The following is an 18211-nucleotide window of genomic DNA, read 5'->3' as shown; positions in this document are numbered from 1 at the left end:
CGCTCTTCGTCTACTGCTGCTTTCAGTTGGTCTAATTGGGAGCAGTTCTTGTTGGAATTAATTGTTGGTTTTCCAGAAAGCGCTCATAATAGAGGACTCCCTTCCAATCTCACCATATACACATCACTGTCTTTGGATGAAGACCGGCCTTTGTTGTGGTTGTTGGCAGTTCATTTCGCTTGCCCCACAATCTCTTCCATTCCACGTTATTATACAGTATCCACTTTTCATCGCCTGTCACAACCTGTTTTAAAAATGGAACGTTTTCATTACGTTTCAGTAGAGAATCGCATGCGGAAATACGGTCAAGAAGGGTTTTTTAGCTTATGTGGAACCCAAACATCAAAGCGATTCACGTAACCGAGCTGGTGCAAATCATTTTCAACACTTAATTTGGATATTTTGAGTATGTCAGCTATCTCCTGCATGGTATAACGTTGATCATTCCCAGTTAATGTCTCAATTTGATCGCCATCAACTTCAACTGGTCTACCCAACCGTGGAGCATTGTCCAGAGAGAAATCTCCAGAACAAAACTTCACAAACCACTTTTGACACATTCGAGCAGTCCCAGCACCTTCTCCATACACTGCACAAATCTTTTTTGCATTTTAGTTGTGTTTTTAGCTTTCTTGAAATAATAAAGCATGATATACCAAAAATGTTGCTTTTTTCTTCCTTCTTCAATATTAAAATGGTTACACAAAAATTCACCAATTTTTGTAGATAGATAAATAGATAGATAGATAGGGATATTGTTTTTCAGATACTTTTCCATTATAGGTTATTACAAGATGTTGAATATAGTTTCCTGTGCTATAGTGTAGGTCCTTATTGTCTGTCTGTTTTCTTTATAGTAGTATGTATCTGTTAATCAAAAGCTCCTCATTTATCCCTCCCCTACCCTTTTCCCTTTGGTAACTATAATTTTGTTTTCTATGTCTGGGGCTCTATTTCTATTTTGTAAGTATGTTCATTTGTATTATTTTTTAGATTCCACATATAAGTAGTATCATATATTTGTTTTTCACTGTCTGGCTTACTTCACTTAGTATGATAATCTCTAGGTCCATCCATGTTGCTGCATATGACATTATTTCTTTCTTTTTTATAGCTGAGTAATAGTCCATTGTACATATGTACCACATCTTCTTTACCATTTACCTGTTGATGAACATTTACGTTGCTTCCATGTCTTGGCTGCTGTAAATAGTGCTGAGGTGAACATGGGGGTGCATGTATCTTTTTGAATTAGAGTTTTCATCTTTTCAGGATATATGCCCAAGTAGTGGGATTGCTGGATTATATGGTAGCTCTATTTTTAGTTTTTTAAGGAAACTCCATACTGTTTTCTATAGTGGCTGCACCAATTTACATTCCCACCAACAGTGTAGGAGGGTATAAAGCTAATATTTCGATGTCTCTGTACCTTACTTCTGCATGTATCTCTAAATAGCTCCAAACTCAGGTGGGCAGAAAGGAAGTTATTATTAATTTTAAAACCTTATAGAACCCACACTATTAACATGTCAGCATTTTCTATGATTTTTTATTCATTCATTCATACATTAATTCATGCATTCATTCAGTATGTTCTCCTATTAACTAAACACAATACTCAGACTTACCAGCCTACATAAAGCTAATAGTCCTACATAAAAGACAAAACACAAATTAACTACAAGGATGATGAGTTGTATGAGTGGGGACCCTGAGCTCTAGGGCAAAAGCATATCAGAGAAATCTGTCTAACCTGGACTTGACAGGTCTCCTGTGGGAAAAAGATTAAGTCAATACCTGAAGGATGAGTCATTAAATTTAGGCAGGGGATGGGCAGATGGGAGAAGGTCAGTAAGGACTGCAGAAATCAATATTCACCAAAACCGAGAGGAAACAGAGTCTGGCAGAAGTTCACTGTGGCTAAAACCTAGAGATGGAGAGGTAGCATAGTGCAAGGAAAGCTCTACATAATATATAGGTTTGGACCAAATCAAAAAGCACATTTTAGGCTGTAATAAAAAGTTGGATGGTACCCTAAGGGCAATGGATGTTAAATATATACTGACATAACCAAACATTATTGTTTATGGAGTTTTTTATTCATTTTTGATTTACTAGCAATGAAATAAGTGTAAATTTATATTAAATTGTATGTCAAAATATTTCCCAGTGACTACTATTTTATATCTACACTAAATTATTTTGATATTATCTGAAAATTTACAGTGCTAACACCTGCAACATATACAGTGACTCTTTCACTAATATAATTTTTTTTAATTTGGTTATGAGAAAGCAATAAAATTGTCCATTTTTGCTTCAACAAACATTTTAAAACTTATTAGTGAAATGGCAGAATCTTTTTATGTATTTTAAGCCATTTACATTTTCTCTTTTGTAATTGCTTTTTCATGAAACTTGTCCATTAATACATGAGATCTTAGTGTTTTTCTTACTGATTTACATGAGATCTTTATTAAATAATATTTTAATCCTTTTTACATTTTTATAAAACTTTTCCCACATGTCTGGCTTTTCAATTTTAAGTTTTTCAGCTTTAAATTTTTACCACATTTTAATCTTATTATTTTGAAACATTTTAAATATAAAGGTCATAATATTACAGGTAAGACTTATGTATTGACAAGTATTAACATCTGTCTTATTTGTTGCAAGATTGTTATTTTATGAATGAAACATAATATGAAGTAAAGCCTCCTAATGCTTTGTCCTTTTGGTTTCAGGCAATCGTTATGCTCTTATTATATATGATTTCATTTTGTGTTTTACATTCTCCCTACAAACATTTGCAAGCATTAAAATGTATTGATTTGTGGGGATTTGGTTTATTACTGATTTCCAGTTATCATAGTGTATATTTAATTCTGCAACTTTTTTCTTTTAAACTCAGTATAGTGTTTTCAAGATTATTCCATGTGCATATAGATAGATCTAGTTCATTCTTTTTACTCTCTGAATAATAATAATAATGAACATTTAATGAATTCTTTCTGTGTGACAGCCACTGTTCTAACTACTTTACATGGATTAACTTGTTCTATACTTAACTCTTGAGGTAGGTATTATTATCCGTGTTTTACAGAGCTGCAACAGAGAAAGGACAAATAGCTCTCTAAAGTTATGACAGAGCAGGACTCAAATCCTTCCAGAATCTCTCCATTAACCAAGGCATGGCAGCTGCTCTTTGGCCTAGCTGTAGTATTGATCATATGAATATTTACCCATTTTCTACTGACTTAAGTTGTTTCCATTTTCAATTACAGATAATACTGTAATTAACATTGTATGACAATGAGACGTATACATGTCTCCTTATACGCATACATCAAGCATGTACATTTTTAATTTTACCACATCTGACCACTTTCCAAAGTGATCAAACTAAATAAGTCTCCATTGCTCCAGATCCTCATCAGTACTTGGCTTTGATAGACTTTCTAAAATTTTTCAATCTGATGGTTGTAAAAAGACACCTTGTTTTAATTATTTTCTAGCTTCATTTAAAATTTTTATAATTTTATTAATCACCCAGATTTGGCCTCCACTTAATCCTGGTTCAGGTTACATGTAAACATGGCATTGGGTCTCCCTGGGTACTCAAGAACAAAGACATTTTTCCTTTAAAATCCATAATAACATTTTAAAGAAATATAAGCCAGAGAGCTCAAGGGGGAATCAGCTGTGTAATATTCCATATAGCTCAGTCCCTCTTTAAGGCTGGGTTCAAATGTCTCTACATTGACTTTATTTATTTTTCTGGCTTTATTAAGATAACTCACATATAGCCTTGTGTAACTTTAATGTGTACAACTTGATAATTCAATGTACATATATATTGCAAAATTATTAACCACAGTAGGGTTAGTTAACACCTGCATCACCTCACATAATTACCCTTTTTCTTGGTGGTGAGAACATATAACATATAAGATTTGCTCTCTTAACAACTTTTAAGTATATAAAGCAATATTGTTAACTGTAGTCACCATGCTGAACATTAGATCCCCACAACTTATCAGTCTTACAACTGGAAGTTCGTATGCTTTGACCAAAATCTCCCCATTTTCCCCAACCCCCAGCCACTGGCAATCACCATTCTACTCTCTTTTACTATGAGTTCAGCTTTTTCAGATTGCACATATAAGTGAAATCATACAATATTTGTCTTATTACACTGAACATAACGCCCTTAAGGTCCATCCATGTGGTTGCAAATGTCAGGATTTCCTTCTTCTCATGGCTGAATAACATTCCAATGTATATATTTGCCATATCTTCTTGATCCATTCATCTTTGGATGGACACTTAAGTTGTTTCAATATGTTGGTCATGAATAATGCTGCATTGAGCATGGGGATGCAGATATCTCTTTGAGGTAGTGATTTAATTTCATTAGAATATATAAACAGACATGGGACTACTGGATCATATGGTAGGTCTAATTTTAATTTTTTGAGGAACCTTCATACTGTTTTCCATAGTGGCTGTACCCACTTATATTCCCACCACTAGTGCACAGAGTTCCCTTTTCTCCACATCTGCACCAAAACACCTCTTGTCTTTTTGATACTCCATTCTTACAGGTGAGGTGATATCTCATAGGCTTTCTTCACTCTTTTCACACATTTTTCTTTGTTCTCTTCTGACTGTATACTTCCAGAGGTCCTGTCCTCTACTTCACAGATTCTCTCTTCTGCTTGATCAATTTTGTTACTGCAACCCTCTACTACACTCCTCATTTCATGTATTCTTCAGCTCCAGAGTTAATGTTCAGTTCCTTTTTTATGATTTCTGTCTCTTTGTTAAACTTCTCATTTTATACATGTATTATTTTCCTGATTTCATTGAATTCTCTGTGTTTTCTTGTAGCTTATTGAATTTCTTCAATACAGCTATTTTGAATTCTTTATTGGGTAAATCACAAATCTCCATGTCTTTTGGGTCAGTTACTGGAAAATTATTGTGTTTCTTTGGTGGTGTCATGTCTCTTTAATTTTTCATGTTCCTGAAAGTCTTGTGTTGATATCATCACATTTGAAGTAGCAGTCATCTCCAGTGTTTGTTGACTCACTTCAGTATGAAACCTTCCATCAGCCCTGCTAGGGTTTGAGGATTTTGCATGCCCTCTGTGGATATACTTTCTCCACACTTCTTGCTCCCTTTTGTGGCAGAATCCTTAAGCTTATATACCTTCTGATCCTGTCAAGCCAGATTGAGTGCTGACAGTCTCCCTTTTGTTTTCCCAAGGGCAGTGCTAAGTGCTCAAGTTTATGGTCTCTCCAAGGTCTACATGTTTGGGCCAGCTTATTGTATGCGCCCACTAACCTTCTGCAAATCTCTCTCCAGTCCTTGGAACTCACACAGGGAGCTGGCCATGTGGTGGGTGGTGTGTGTGTGGGGGGGTGAGGCATGTGGAGTATTGGGGGTGCCAGTGGGACAGTTAGGGAAATCCACAGGTGAAGCTTCCCCAGTGGTTTATAGGCAGGCCTCCCAATGGAGTCTGTGATGTGGGAAGTAGGATCCGCATCTGTTTTGAGCCCTGGCTGCAATTCTCCTAGCTGCTCATTGCCCTTGAGTCATGCAGTTCATGACTCAGTACTGAGTGGGGCAAGGGATGAATGAGCCTTTTGGGCAGCATCCCATGCAGCTGGGGAAGCCAGGTACTCACTCCCATGCTCTCAGTTTCCCCCACAGCAGAAAACATGGGCCAAGAAGGGCTCTCTTGGGACTAAGCTCTGCCTCCTAGGGGAAGGGTGGTATGAGTAAAGTCAACCTGTTCCTCTTACTGTCTTCAGTGTGTCTAATACCTGGTATTTTCCCAATGGTGTGCTAGAACCACTGGACTCCTGGAGTTCCCTTAAGGCTCTCTCACATGTGGGTGATTGGCTGAATCAGTGTTCTTCAGATGCTCCTGGTTCAGGGCCCAGAGGGGCTGGAGCCAATTCACAGGCCATGTCCAGGTTCACAGCATCCAGAAATGGCACAAAGGTCTGTATGTCTATAACTTGATGCACGAGTGGGTGAGACTCCTCCCAGGTCCCTTAGTATATGGTGTTGACAGAACAAAAGCCAGACAGGGCTGTAGCTGGACATTCAGGGGTACAAAGTCATTTCTGGGTATGCATCCAGGACCAGGGTTCACAAGGCAGCTGCCTGAGTACAGGCCTCTTTCTGTCTTCTCAAAACAACTCTCCTCCTTCTTGGACTGTACTGGGGTTTCACAGTATGCTAGCTGGATCCCACAGTTACCACAAAGGAACTTTTGTCCACAGATGAATGCCAAATTGTTGTTGTTGAGTGGAGCATATATGCAAGGGATGTCTTATTCATCCATTGTGCTAATGTCACTCTATCTTGTTTTAATTTGAATGCTCTGATTACTAGTGAGTTGGAGCATCTCCTTTTTTTATATGTTCACGTATCATTCACCTATTCATTTTCCTTGCTTATTTTTTATTGGGTTGTGGTCTCTGTCTGTATTGATTTTCAGAGTTATCTATGTACACTTGACATATTCTTTGGCTATAATAAAGTTAGTTATAAATTAAAAGGTCAGTAACACATCCTAACCATTTGGAAACTAACAAAAACACTTCTAGATAAACCTCAGTTCAAATAATGTATTAAAAAAAAGAAACTCTAGAAAGCAATGAAAAATAGTTTTTAAAACAATATATTGCCTTAACTTTAGTAGAATTTACAAAAATAAAACTTGAAATATTTATCTGAAGAAATTAGAAAAATTACCAATAATATCAGTCAAAATGATCAAAATCACCTATTATCAATAATAATAGGGAAAGCAATAAGGAAGATAGAATGAATAAAAACAATTTGTCAAACAGAAAAACTACATTTTAAAAAGCTGAATCTTTGAAAAACTCAACAAAATTATATAAACTTCTCTTGAGCCTTATTAAAGACAAAGGCAAAAGAACAAAATAACGAGATAAAGAATTTTATGTAATAAGAATATTATGCTACAGAAAAATAATTTATAGGAGAATATTTGTACCTATGGCAACAGTCGCATATACCTAGATGGATGATTTCTTAACACTTTAATTTAACGAAATTTTTCCCAAAAAGAAATAATAAACTTGACTAGCAGAAGTAAATGTAAAAATAATTAAATGGTAAAATAACAAGGTTCAGAGAAGAACTCTATTAAACCTTTAAAGAACAGACAATTCCAAAATTATTTAAAATCTAGACCATAGAAAAATACAGAAAATTCCTCAAATTACTTTTTTTTTTTTTTTTTGCGGTACACGGGCCTCTCACTGTTGTGGCCTCTCCCGTTGCGGAGCACAGGCTACGGACACACAGGCTCAATGGCCATGGCTCACAGGCCCAGCCACTCCGCGGCATGTGGGATCTTCCCGGACCGGGGCACGAACCCCTGTCGTCTGCATCGGCAGGCGAACTCAACCACTGTGCCACCAGGGAAGCCCCTCAAATTACTTTTTGTAGTACATACACCTTTATTTTATTTTTTATTGGGGGTTGTTTTACAATGTTGTGTTAGTTTCTACTGTACAGTGAAGTGAATCAGCCAAATGTATACATATATCCCCTTTTTTGGATTTCCTTCCCATTTAGGTCACCACAGAGCACTAAGAGTTCCCTGTGCTATAAAGCAGGTTGTCATTAGTTATCTATTTTATACATATTAGTAAGCATGAATATAATACCAAAACTTGATAATATAGATAGTAATATAAATTACTGTGATTTATAGGGAAGGCGGCTATGCTCACCACTTTACTACCAACACCTCATCAATCTCATTTATATGGATTCTGAGAATATAAAGGCGTATTTTTTAAAGTTTATCAAATAGAATTAGTAATATATTAAAAGATGCTTTTAGACACTTCTAACAAGCTCATTTCTAGATAAATCTCAGATTGAATAAGGAAAAAGAATAATCAGCAAGGACTTATTCTAGGGATACAAGGATGATTAAATGTCAGGAAATCCATCAACATAATTTATTACATCAACAAATTAAGAAATATAAATTATGTGATTGTATTAATAGATAATTTTTTTAAACTTAGCATTACTAATAAAAACAACATGCAAAAGGTAAAGAAGTAAAATAAGTACTAAAAAAGACCACGGACCCCAAACCAAGCAAACTATTTTAAACTACAATGTTGTAAGACTTATTTTAAGCAAAAATTTGATTATCATGCCTGATAGCATTATTATTTTTGATCACTGTTCAACTTTGTCTCGGGATTATACTAAGTGTACAATGACAATAATATTGTATATTTGGTAAAAACATTGAAAAGAGACAAAACCATCTCTTTGTTGCTGATAACACTATTTTATTCCAAAGTAAAAAACACCCCAATACACTCTAGTGAATAGCTACTATAATTAATTGAAGAAATTAGTTAACTGGTAGCTCAAAACATATTATACTAAAAAAGAAAGTAGCCTTCTTTAGTATTAGCAATAAGCACCTGGAAATTAAAATGAAAAAAAAAATCCAATTTACAGCAGTAACCAAAATATAGAGTAGGTAGAAATACGTTTAACAAGAAAGAATATAAAGCATAAATTACATAAAAAATAAAATCCTACTAAAAGATTGTTTAATCTGACAAATTGAGTAAAGCACCATATTTGTGGAAGGAAAATTTTAATCATTTAAATAAATGGCAAGTGTCCCAAAATTAGTATATAGCTTGAATATAATTGCATTTAAAACATGTATAGACAAAAGTTCATTTGCAGAAAATATTTGCAAAGCAGATCACAGAATTTGTTTTGGAATATGATAAAAAGCTCAGAGGGAAGAATAAATGCCCTAGAAGACCAGGAAAATTATGAGGAAGAATAGTGAGAAGACATGCTTTTTAAAACATCAGAAAAACACTCCATGGCAAACATAAACAAAACAATTTGGAATTGCCATAGAAATGGACAAATAGAGCAGTGAAACAGAATATAGAAATACATATATGAAATATGAAATTTTAATACATGACAAAAGTGATATTTCAATTTGGTAGGGAAGAATGAAACATTCAATAATCCACTTAGAAGAAGGAAAAGTTTGCCCACTATCTTATAGTATACTGGGTTTTTTTTTTAAGTGAATTTTTTAAATTCACTTGAATTAAGTACAAATGTTAACATTAAAAAATGAGAATCTTTCAATAAAATTGAGAAGGCTACATGCCTAACCTAGGAATAGGGAAAATCATATCAATACCAAAATCTTAAAAGTCACATAATAAAAATTAAATATTTTGATTATAAAAATAAATGTGCATAGTATAAGTTATGTATTAAGATAGTAGAAAATACGGAAAATATTATACGAGTTAATATTGACAATTTTCAAGGAACACATAAATTCATCAGAAAAAGACATAACCCAGCAGAAAAATCAACAAGGATATGGATTAAACAATTTACATAAGAGAAAGTCCAAATATCTGAAAAACATGAAAAGATATTCAATTTCACAAGTTGTTAAGAGATTCAAATTAATGTAACAATTAAAAATTAAAGAGTTACAGCATCTATGACTGTGGGGACATGAGTAACGAGTAGTTTCATAATTTTCTGGTGAAAATGTATTTGTAACACTTTAGAAGCAATATGGCAATATACATTAAAATTTGAAAATATTTTTACCTCTTGAACTTATTAAAAACATAAAATGTTTTTATGATAGCCTCATTTTGTCATAAAACTGTATAAATAAAACCCACTGGAAACAGAAAATGTTTAAAAGGGGCGGTGGATTGGTCAAATTCATTGTTTATTATTCATATCATGTAATATACAGACATTTAAATTTTTAACTTATATCTTTTATAGTTGCAATGGAGGGTTTCTCGCGAGGTATTAATGAATAAGCAAAACAAGTATACATTTTAAAAAATGTGACAAAAAGATTGTGCATATGTGTATACACAAGCATGTTTGCATATGTATACATGCTTTTATACATGTTATAAAAGCATAGGAAAATCTACAATAATAGAATTCAGTTGCTAACATGGGTTACTTGTAATTTGGAAACAGGAGGAAAAGAGTGGCAGAGGCAATTAAGAAAGGAAATTGAAGAATTAAGAATTTAATTGCAACAGAATGATATAATTTGGGCACTTATATAAAATTACATATGCTTATATTTTAAAAATAAAATATTCTAAAGATGAAAAATTATCATGCCAATGAAAATAGCAGAATGGGTGGATTTAACTTTACCAAAAAGTAAATGTACCATTTTGTACCATATTTTAGTCTTTCTTAGTGCTCAGACCCAGATTATTCTTAAAAATCCACATATACCATGGCTATGTGGTATCCATGGAATAGATACCATGGAACCTGCATGTATATTAAAATAGTACAGTCAATGGTAAATAAGTGGCTTTTTCAAAATTTTTTCTCCCACGTGAAATGAAAAAATACATACCATACAGATTGGCCTTTTAGTTAAGGTAGGATCAGTGGAAAGGAGAAAAAAAAAAAAGTGCAAAAGAAGAATGGGAGCTAAGGCTAAAGTTTTAGCAACTTGACTGGACCTGCAAAAGGATGCAGGAGAAACTAATAGGGTAATGGAAATGAAATTTTCACTGAGCAAATATTTGCTAAGTTTCTACTATGTGCCACGTTGTTCTAGGCACTGAGGCCAGGAGTTAATACAAAATCATTAAGTTCATCTCTTATGGAGCTTAGGTTCTCCTTCTGGAGAGTAAGATCATAAACAAGAAAACATGGAAATGGAGGTGGTCTCAAGTAGCAAGTGGATTCATGCACAGATCAGATGATACCCTGATGACAAGTGGTGTGGAGAGGCACACCGACCTGAGACTTAAATAGCAAAAAGAATCTCTGCTTTTGCAACACTGACGGGCTAGATACCCAGGCAGGGAGAAGAGTACTTGCAAAAGCTTTAAGTAGGACTAAGCTTGAAACGTTTGAGGCTAGAGGGACCACATGAGGACAAGAGGAGTGAGAACTAAGCATGAACTTGGAGGTAATTTGCCAGGCTTGCAAACTGCAGAAACTTCAAGGGCCTACTTCTGTAGGAAAATTTGAATTAGAAGAAGTTACTAAAACCTGGATGAAAAGCAAGCTCAGGATAGGGGTACTTAGGAAAGCTCCGCTTGATCTTCAGCAAGCCCCCAGGGCTGCTAGTTTTGGAGGAAGTATAAACCATGCTATGGGTCAAAAATCAGTTGAGGTAGCTTTTCCAGCTGAAAGAAGTGGAGACAAAGGGAATGTCTTCAAAGTGGCAGGATTCTAGCCAAAGACTTTCAAGCCTGAAGGGGCACTGTGATATAAATGATGTAATAAATGGCCACCGAAGGACAAAAAGACCTTGTAAACCTGTTGAGGATGGGGAATTCCAGAGAGAAGACCAGGAGATTGTGAGTAGGGGGCCAAGGGAGGTATAAGGCTATAACCTCTGCTAGAGGGTGCCTGTTACCCTGCTTATAAGGGTTGGAAGCTGTGTCCTTGGAGAGCTCACCTTCACTTTAGAACCAGTGTGCCAGGATTGCAGGGACAGGGGTGCAATGGAAAAGGAAAATTTAGACACTTTAAATAGGTACTTTCAATTCAATTAATTCGTCTTTAGGTAAAGCCATTAAATGAGATCCCCTACTTTAAAGGAAAGTAGGAGAGTTCAGAGAAACTCTAGGTATTACAGGTGATACCTCTCTAAATGTCTCAGTTTTGCAAGGAGGCAGGATGTTTGAGATGACATTCTGTGAAAGAGGAAGCAGTTTGCAAAACTGACAGATCCCCTGCTGTACTTCCCTAAAGAATATGAGAATTGTAAGGCCATGGGCAACTTCTTGATCTGAAATTTTCCCTTATTGAGTTTTATGTTCTCAGGCAGAAAACTCTAATATAGATAACTTTGATTTAACTGGAGTTCTAGGGAGACTGGATTCACAAAATGTTTATCCTCTTGTTCTGTTTTCTCTAAATATCCCTTTTTCCAGATAATACTTACATTTCTTCTGTCTATGGCTGCAAATAGCAATGTGGGATGGGACCAATTATTTTCACTAAGAGTAATCATGTGGATTCTTTTCACTCAGAATCATAAAAATACATATACCCAGACCCAACTCCAGACCCACTGGTGTCCAGTGGTGGGACTCAGGTACAGGCATTTGAAAAAGCTTCACAAGTAATGGCTGTTTCCTATTTCAGCTTATAAGAAACTTCATCAAGCCTGTAATATTTATTTCTTCTTAAGAATGCAGCTTTTTTGTTTGTTCAGAAAGGCTTGGCATATGCAGAAATCAGTACTTTGATCGTAAGCTGCTATTTCTATATACTTGGGGGTCCTGCAGTACAGAATTTAAAAGCACATGGACTTGAAGGCTGCAGGAGTTCATTATCACAATTCCTCACAGTCTAGCAAACACGTTTACTTTGGGCAAATTATTTCCGAGCCTCAGTTTCCTTATCAACAGAACAGGGATTGTGGTTGTACTCAATTTCTGAAATCACGAGGAGTAAGTGAGATAATACACACGAAGTGAGAGCTCACTAAAGATTAGCCAGCACTATCTCATTTGGCTTTGGGAAACTGTTTTCCAAAGCAACCAGAACTATAATATTCTCATATGCTTGGTAGACCCTCCAGAGTTTTGAAAACAAAGGTCAGCTGAGACTTCTGTGAGGGACTAGAAAAAGATACATTAGTTCTAGTAGAAGATGCCTTAGTCTGCAATTGCCACAATGGAACCCAGATTTTATGTAGGCACTTAAATGAGACCCCTCAACTGCCCAAAAAGAAAATAAAGTAAGAAATATACTTTGGTAATATTTAGAAATGTTAAATTTTCAGAGGCAACAAAGTTAAGAGAGAATCCATTTCTTGGCATTTCAGGTGTTATTTTGTTTGTAGTTTTCTTCTCTCTTTTCTTTAAATTACTGCCATGGTGTGATTTGGGATAGGCCACTGTTCTGATTCCCCCAATGTAATTAATGTCTGGTGTGTTTAGCTGTAACAGAGTTGCACCTAGCTTGACAGGGAACTGGAATAGGGCTTGTCTTCTCAGTCTTGTGTGGTGTGGAGATAAATTTAATTTTGGTGATGTCCTGACTTTGATCTTTTTGTGTGTGATGGGAGGGTTGATGAGAGATCAAAGAGGCATTCATCATATGCTTGAGACTCTGAGCCTCCCATCTCCTGATCTCCCTCTCCCATGCTGGAGGAGCTATACTACCGGTAATGGCCCCCTGAACATGCAGAGGGAACTTACCTGCACTTTGCTCATCTCCCCTGCTGGAGACAGAGAAAACTTTACATTTGTCAGAGATGGGTGGCTTAAAGAACATCACTGTGCATCTTCTATGTGCCAGAGGCCGCATCCAGCACAATCACCTGTACACCCCATTCATTCCTTCTAATAGTCCAGTTGACACAGGAGATACTGATTTCATAGAATTTTCAGGGCCTTGCCTAAAAGTGGCTGCTGTCAAGTAGCAAATCAAGGATATCTGTGCCTTCTCACCCTGGATGGTCTGCCCTCCTACCATAGGAACAGGGAAACCCAGAGGGGCGAAAAGATTTTAGAAAGCATATTCTAACTCATCCTTTTATATTTGAGAAATCTTAGAGAAGTTAAATGATTTGCCTCAGGCACAGAGCCAGTCAGAAGCCTGATTAGGAAGAGAACTTGATCTCTCCATTTTTATGTCTTCTATCTCAAAATTCCACGAGGTACTTGAAGGACATGAGACCCATTCAAAACAGCTGTCTGTTGTGGTGACTGACCTTTGTACCTCACTGCTGGGGCAGTATCTCTCCATCTGCCTTTGGTTCAATAGAGTAAGGGATCCTCTAGACCCCGAATGCTCAGTTTCAAGGCAATTGGAAAATTCATTTAAGAGCCAGTTTATCACCCAGAGCTTGAACTTAAAACTAAAGGTAATTAGGAAGGAAAGAAAAGTCAGCTGTCAACAACAGGCTTATTGCATGCATAAGATTCATATGTTTAAGAGAACTATTTGGTAAGATTATTAAAAGACTAGATAAATATAACCTCACTTTCCTAAGGTATATCTATCTCTTTCTTTTAATAGGTATGACAGTTTTAAAGTGTCCACCTAAAATCAACTCCCTCTCTCCAGAATAAGGAGGGTAGTATTTTAGAAAATGTTTATTTTTAAATATATGAAGCTTTGAGGAACAAAGTTATTCCTATTTTATGTTTGTATTACAGCCAGAAATCCATTTCAGTGCACTACAGTGAAAACATTCATGAATATTTATCAGAGAGGTATTGCAAGAAGTTTTTTTTTTTATCAAAAATCATACACACATAAAAGCCAAGAACAATAAATAAACAATTTTGCAGGAGCAAATCATTCACTGATTAATAGTAAATTTATATGTATACCTTCTACAGCCTTTGACATCTGTAAGAGAATTATGGTGAGTAGCGTGATTGACAGGAGCTATGAGGTAAGAGAATCATAAAAATAAAACAACACATTACTAATACATACTTTTAAATACTTAGTAATGTATTCACAAAATTTTCAGGAATAAAAATGTCAGATAAAGTGGATAGATAGATGATAGATTAAGAAAAAAATAAGTTTGAGGTTCAGACTCTCCTGAAGATACCTATAGACATCAAGAAAACATGGCTGTTAGGAAGATCTTTTTCAATGATATGGATTTTAGAAAAAACATTTGTTGATTAAAAAACAGAAGATAATAACATGAGTAACACATTATTGCATTATCAAGTAATAGTGAAAGTACATTTTAGGTTATTACAATATCTACTTTTCAATAACGTTAATATACACCTTTAAAGATAATGCAGTATATAGTAAAGACCTGCTCTCTTAAATGACAGCAACTTTTTTTTTAACATCTTTATTGGAGTATAATTGCTTTACAATGGTGTGTTAGTTTCTGCTTTACAACAAAGTAAATCAGTTATACATATACATATGTTCCCATATCTCTTCCCTCTTGCATCTCCCTCCCAACCTCCCTATCCCACCCCGCTAGGTGGTCACAAAGCACCGAGCTGATCTCCCTGTGCTATGTGGCTGCTTCCCACTAGCTATCTATTTTACATTTGGTAGTGTATATATGTCCATGCCACTCTCTCACTTCATCCCAGCTTACCCTTCCCCCTCCCCATATCCTCAAGTCCATGCTCTAGTAGGTCTGTGTTTTATTCCCGTCCTACCCCTAGGCTCTTCATGACATTTTTTTTTCTTAGATTCCATAAATATGTGTTAGCATATGGTATTTGTTTTTCTCCTTCTGACTTACTTCACTCTGTATGACAGACTCTGTATGTCCATCCACCTCACTACAAATAACTCAATTTCGTTTCTTTTTATGGCTGAGTAATATTCCATTGTATATATGTGCCACATCTTCTTTATCCATTCATCTGTTGATGGACACTTAGGTTGCTTCCATGTCCTGGCTATTGTAAATAGAGCTGCAATGAACATTTTGGTACATGACTCTTTTTGAATTATGGTTTTCTCAGGGTATATGCCCAGTAGTGGGAGTGCTGGGTCATATGGTAGTTCCATTTTTAGTTTTTTAAGGAACCTCCATGCTGTTCTCCATAGTGGCTGTACCAATTTACATTCCTACCAACAGTGCAATAATGTTCCCTTTTCTCCACACCCTCTCCAGCATTTATTGTTTCTAGAGTTTTTGATGATGGCCAATCTGACCCGTGTGAGATGATATCTCATTGTAGTTTTGATTTGCATTTCTCTAATGATTAATGATGTTGAGCATTCTTTCATGTGTGTTGGCGATCTATGTATCTTCTTTGGAGAAAATGGTCACCTTATCTTTGATAAAGGAGGCAAGAATATACAGTGGAGAAAAGACAGCCTCTTCAATAAGTGGTGCTGGGAAAACTGGACAGCTACATATAAAAGTATGAAATTAGAACACTCCCTAACACCAAACACAAATATTAACTCAAAATGGATTAAAGACCTAAATGTAAGGCCAGACATTATCAAACTCTTAGAGGAAAAGGTAGGCAGAACGCTCTGTGACATAAATCACAGCAAGATCCTTTTTGACCCACCTCCTAGAGAAATGGAAATAAAAACAAAAATAAACAAGTGGGACCTAATGAAACTTAAAAGCTTTTGCACAGCAAAAGATACCATAAACAAGACCAAAAGACAACCCTCAGAATAGGAGAAAATATTTGCAAATGAAGCAACTGACAAAGGATTAATCTCCAAAATTTACAAGCAACTGATTCAGCTCAATAACAAAAAAACAAATAACCCAATCCAAAAATAGGCAGAAGACCTAAATGACAGCAGCTTTTAATGGATGAAAGACTCTAACCAAACTCTGCATACAGTTGCCACTCAACTCTCTGTTCTTGATAATGGTTCTGTTTTTGAGCATTTCATAGCACTTTTGCAGATTCAATCATAACTTAAAATATTAAGATGATTTTACACAAGGTATTTTGTTTTACGTAATTAGGGTTGAAGCTGGAAACAGAAATGTGTCCACACATTACAAACCACAATTTGCCTGTCTTCCCCCTCATTAATTGTTATCAATTGAAAATGATTTGGATGTATAATGGAAAGAGGAATTTAGACACATGGTTAAAATAACTTAATACTTTGGTCAGAAAAAAAATCCATTATATTCTTACAGCTTATGTCGTCTTATATTTAAGACTTTAAAATAAATAAATCTTTTAAAACTCTACAGTCTAGCTGAGGGTAAAAGAAGGGGTAAACAAATGTATCTTTGTTTCTTAGTTTAAAGTTCTGTCTCTAACAAAAACCACAGTTTTTCCTATTTTCCTACACCAGACCCTATCTTTGGCCAAGGGCTGAACCTCCGGAAAATGGGAGTTTGGCAAAAAAGAGGCTAAACTTGGCATTGTCTGGAAACCCTATCTCACCCCCCAGAAAGAGCTAAAAATCTCTCCAAGTGCCTTCACTGTGGGCTCTGTGGTGTCCTGCACCCGGATAAGAAACCACATTTTAGCCTTTCTGGCAAATAAAAACACACAAGATGCAGTCTCAGATACGCAATGATCATTGCTCAAAATCATCACGGATGAAGAGAGCAGTTTAGAAAACTCTCTACTATCAAGCATGCTCTTCAAGGAGACTCGACACAAAAGCTATAGCAATACGGCTCTGGAGAGGGTTTGGGGAGGACTTTAAGGTTAAGAAAGAGGCCACCACCCCAACTTTCCCCGGTCGCTGTTCCCATCCCAGCGCTGCGAACCTGAGAACATGCATCTGTGGTCCGAAGAGCCCGGGCAGAGAAGCCCCCAAAAGTCAGCCTGGGGACCAAAGCGTCGCCTTCCTGGACTGTGACTCCATAGAGGGTGCCCTGTGGAACTAGGAAGGGATTTGGGAAAGATCGAAAGAGTGAAGTTGCAGAATCCAAGGTAAGACTCCCCAATCGCTAGCACGAATCATCCAAGCCAGCGGCGGGCGCTGGGGACCCCACCCGGCCTGACCCGCTCCCCTACCTGCACACCACGCCAGGGCAGAGCCCCCCGCGGCGTTGGAAACCGGAAGCGTCCCGGCTGGTCTTCAGCAACAGGTTCCGATCCTGCCCCGGCTCCACCTGCCACCGCCTGGCGGCTCGGATCGGGCCGGCGCCTTCCCGCGGGCTGGGCGCTCGGGGCTCTGCGCTCGCTCTCTGCCTCCACGTTCCTCTCCGATGTAACGTCACCCTCAGGAGGCAGCAGCCAGCTGCTGGGATTTCAAAGAAGCTATTCACACCCCGCCGAGGGACAGCCGGATACCTTCTTGTGAAATTCAGAATCCGTGTGCAGCAAAGAAAAGAAAGCATCACTGTGTTGCCCGGCTTCCACACCTTGGGAGAGGGATTTAGCTTCACTGTGCCTCGGGTTTCCTTGTTTGCAAACTACCGATGATGTCGATAAGAGTCACTGGGTACTCTGAGGATTAAATGAGTGTGTATGTGCAAAACGCCTGGGATGGTGCCTGGTACATATTAAGCATTCAATAAACGTTATCGTTTTAACGTTCTCTTAGGAATAAAGAGTTCATTGCAGGCTGCAGACTGTGACAACCCTCCGCTTCTCCAGAGAGACTGTGATCTGTGAGTTCTTGCAAAGGCCCTTGAGCTTGCAAGAAATCCTTTCGGGAATTCTAGAAATGTGAATTCACCTCGTAA

At 36.8% G+C, this 18211-nt stretch overlaps 1 protein-coding gene across 1 annotated transcript in view; it reads right to left on the bottom strand.

Moving 5' to 3' along the window:
- Positions 1 to 17815, bottom strand: part of NPFFR2 (neuropeptide FF receptor 2) — a 69566-nt gene extending 51751 nt beyond the window's left edge. The window contains 1 exon segment of the mRNA XM_067036928.1: positions 17538 to 17815. The gene's annotated coding sequence lies outside the window, so the exon portion shown is untranslated.
- Positions 17816 to 18211: the final 396 nt, after the last annotated feature.

This window comes from Kogia breviceps, chromosome 6 (assembly GCF_026419965.1).
Source record: "Kogia breviceps isolate mKogBre1 chromosome 6, mKogBre1 haplotype 1, whole genome shotgun sequence".
Taxonomy (NCBI): Eukaryota; Metazoa; Chordata; class Mammalia; order Artiodactyla; family Physeteridae; genus Kogia; species Kogia breviceps.
This window is presented reverse-complemented; position numbering and strand designations above follow the sequence as displayed.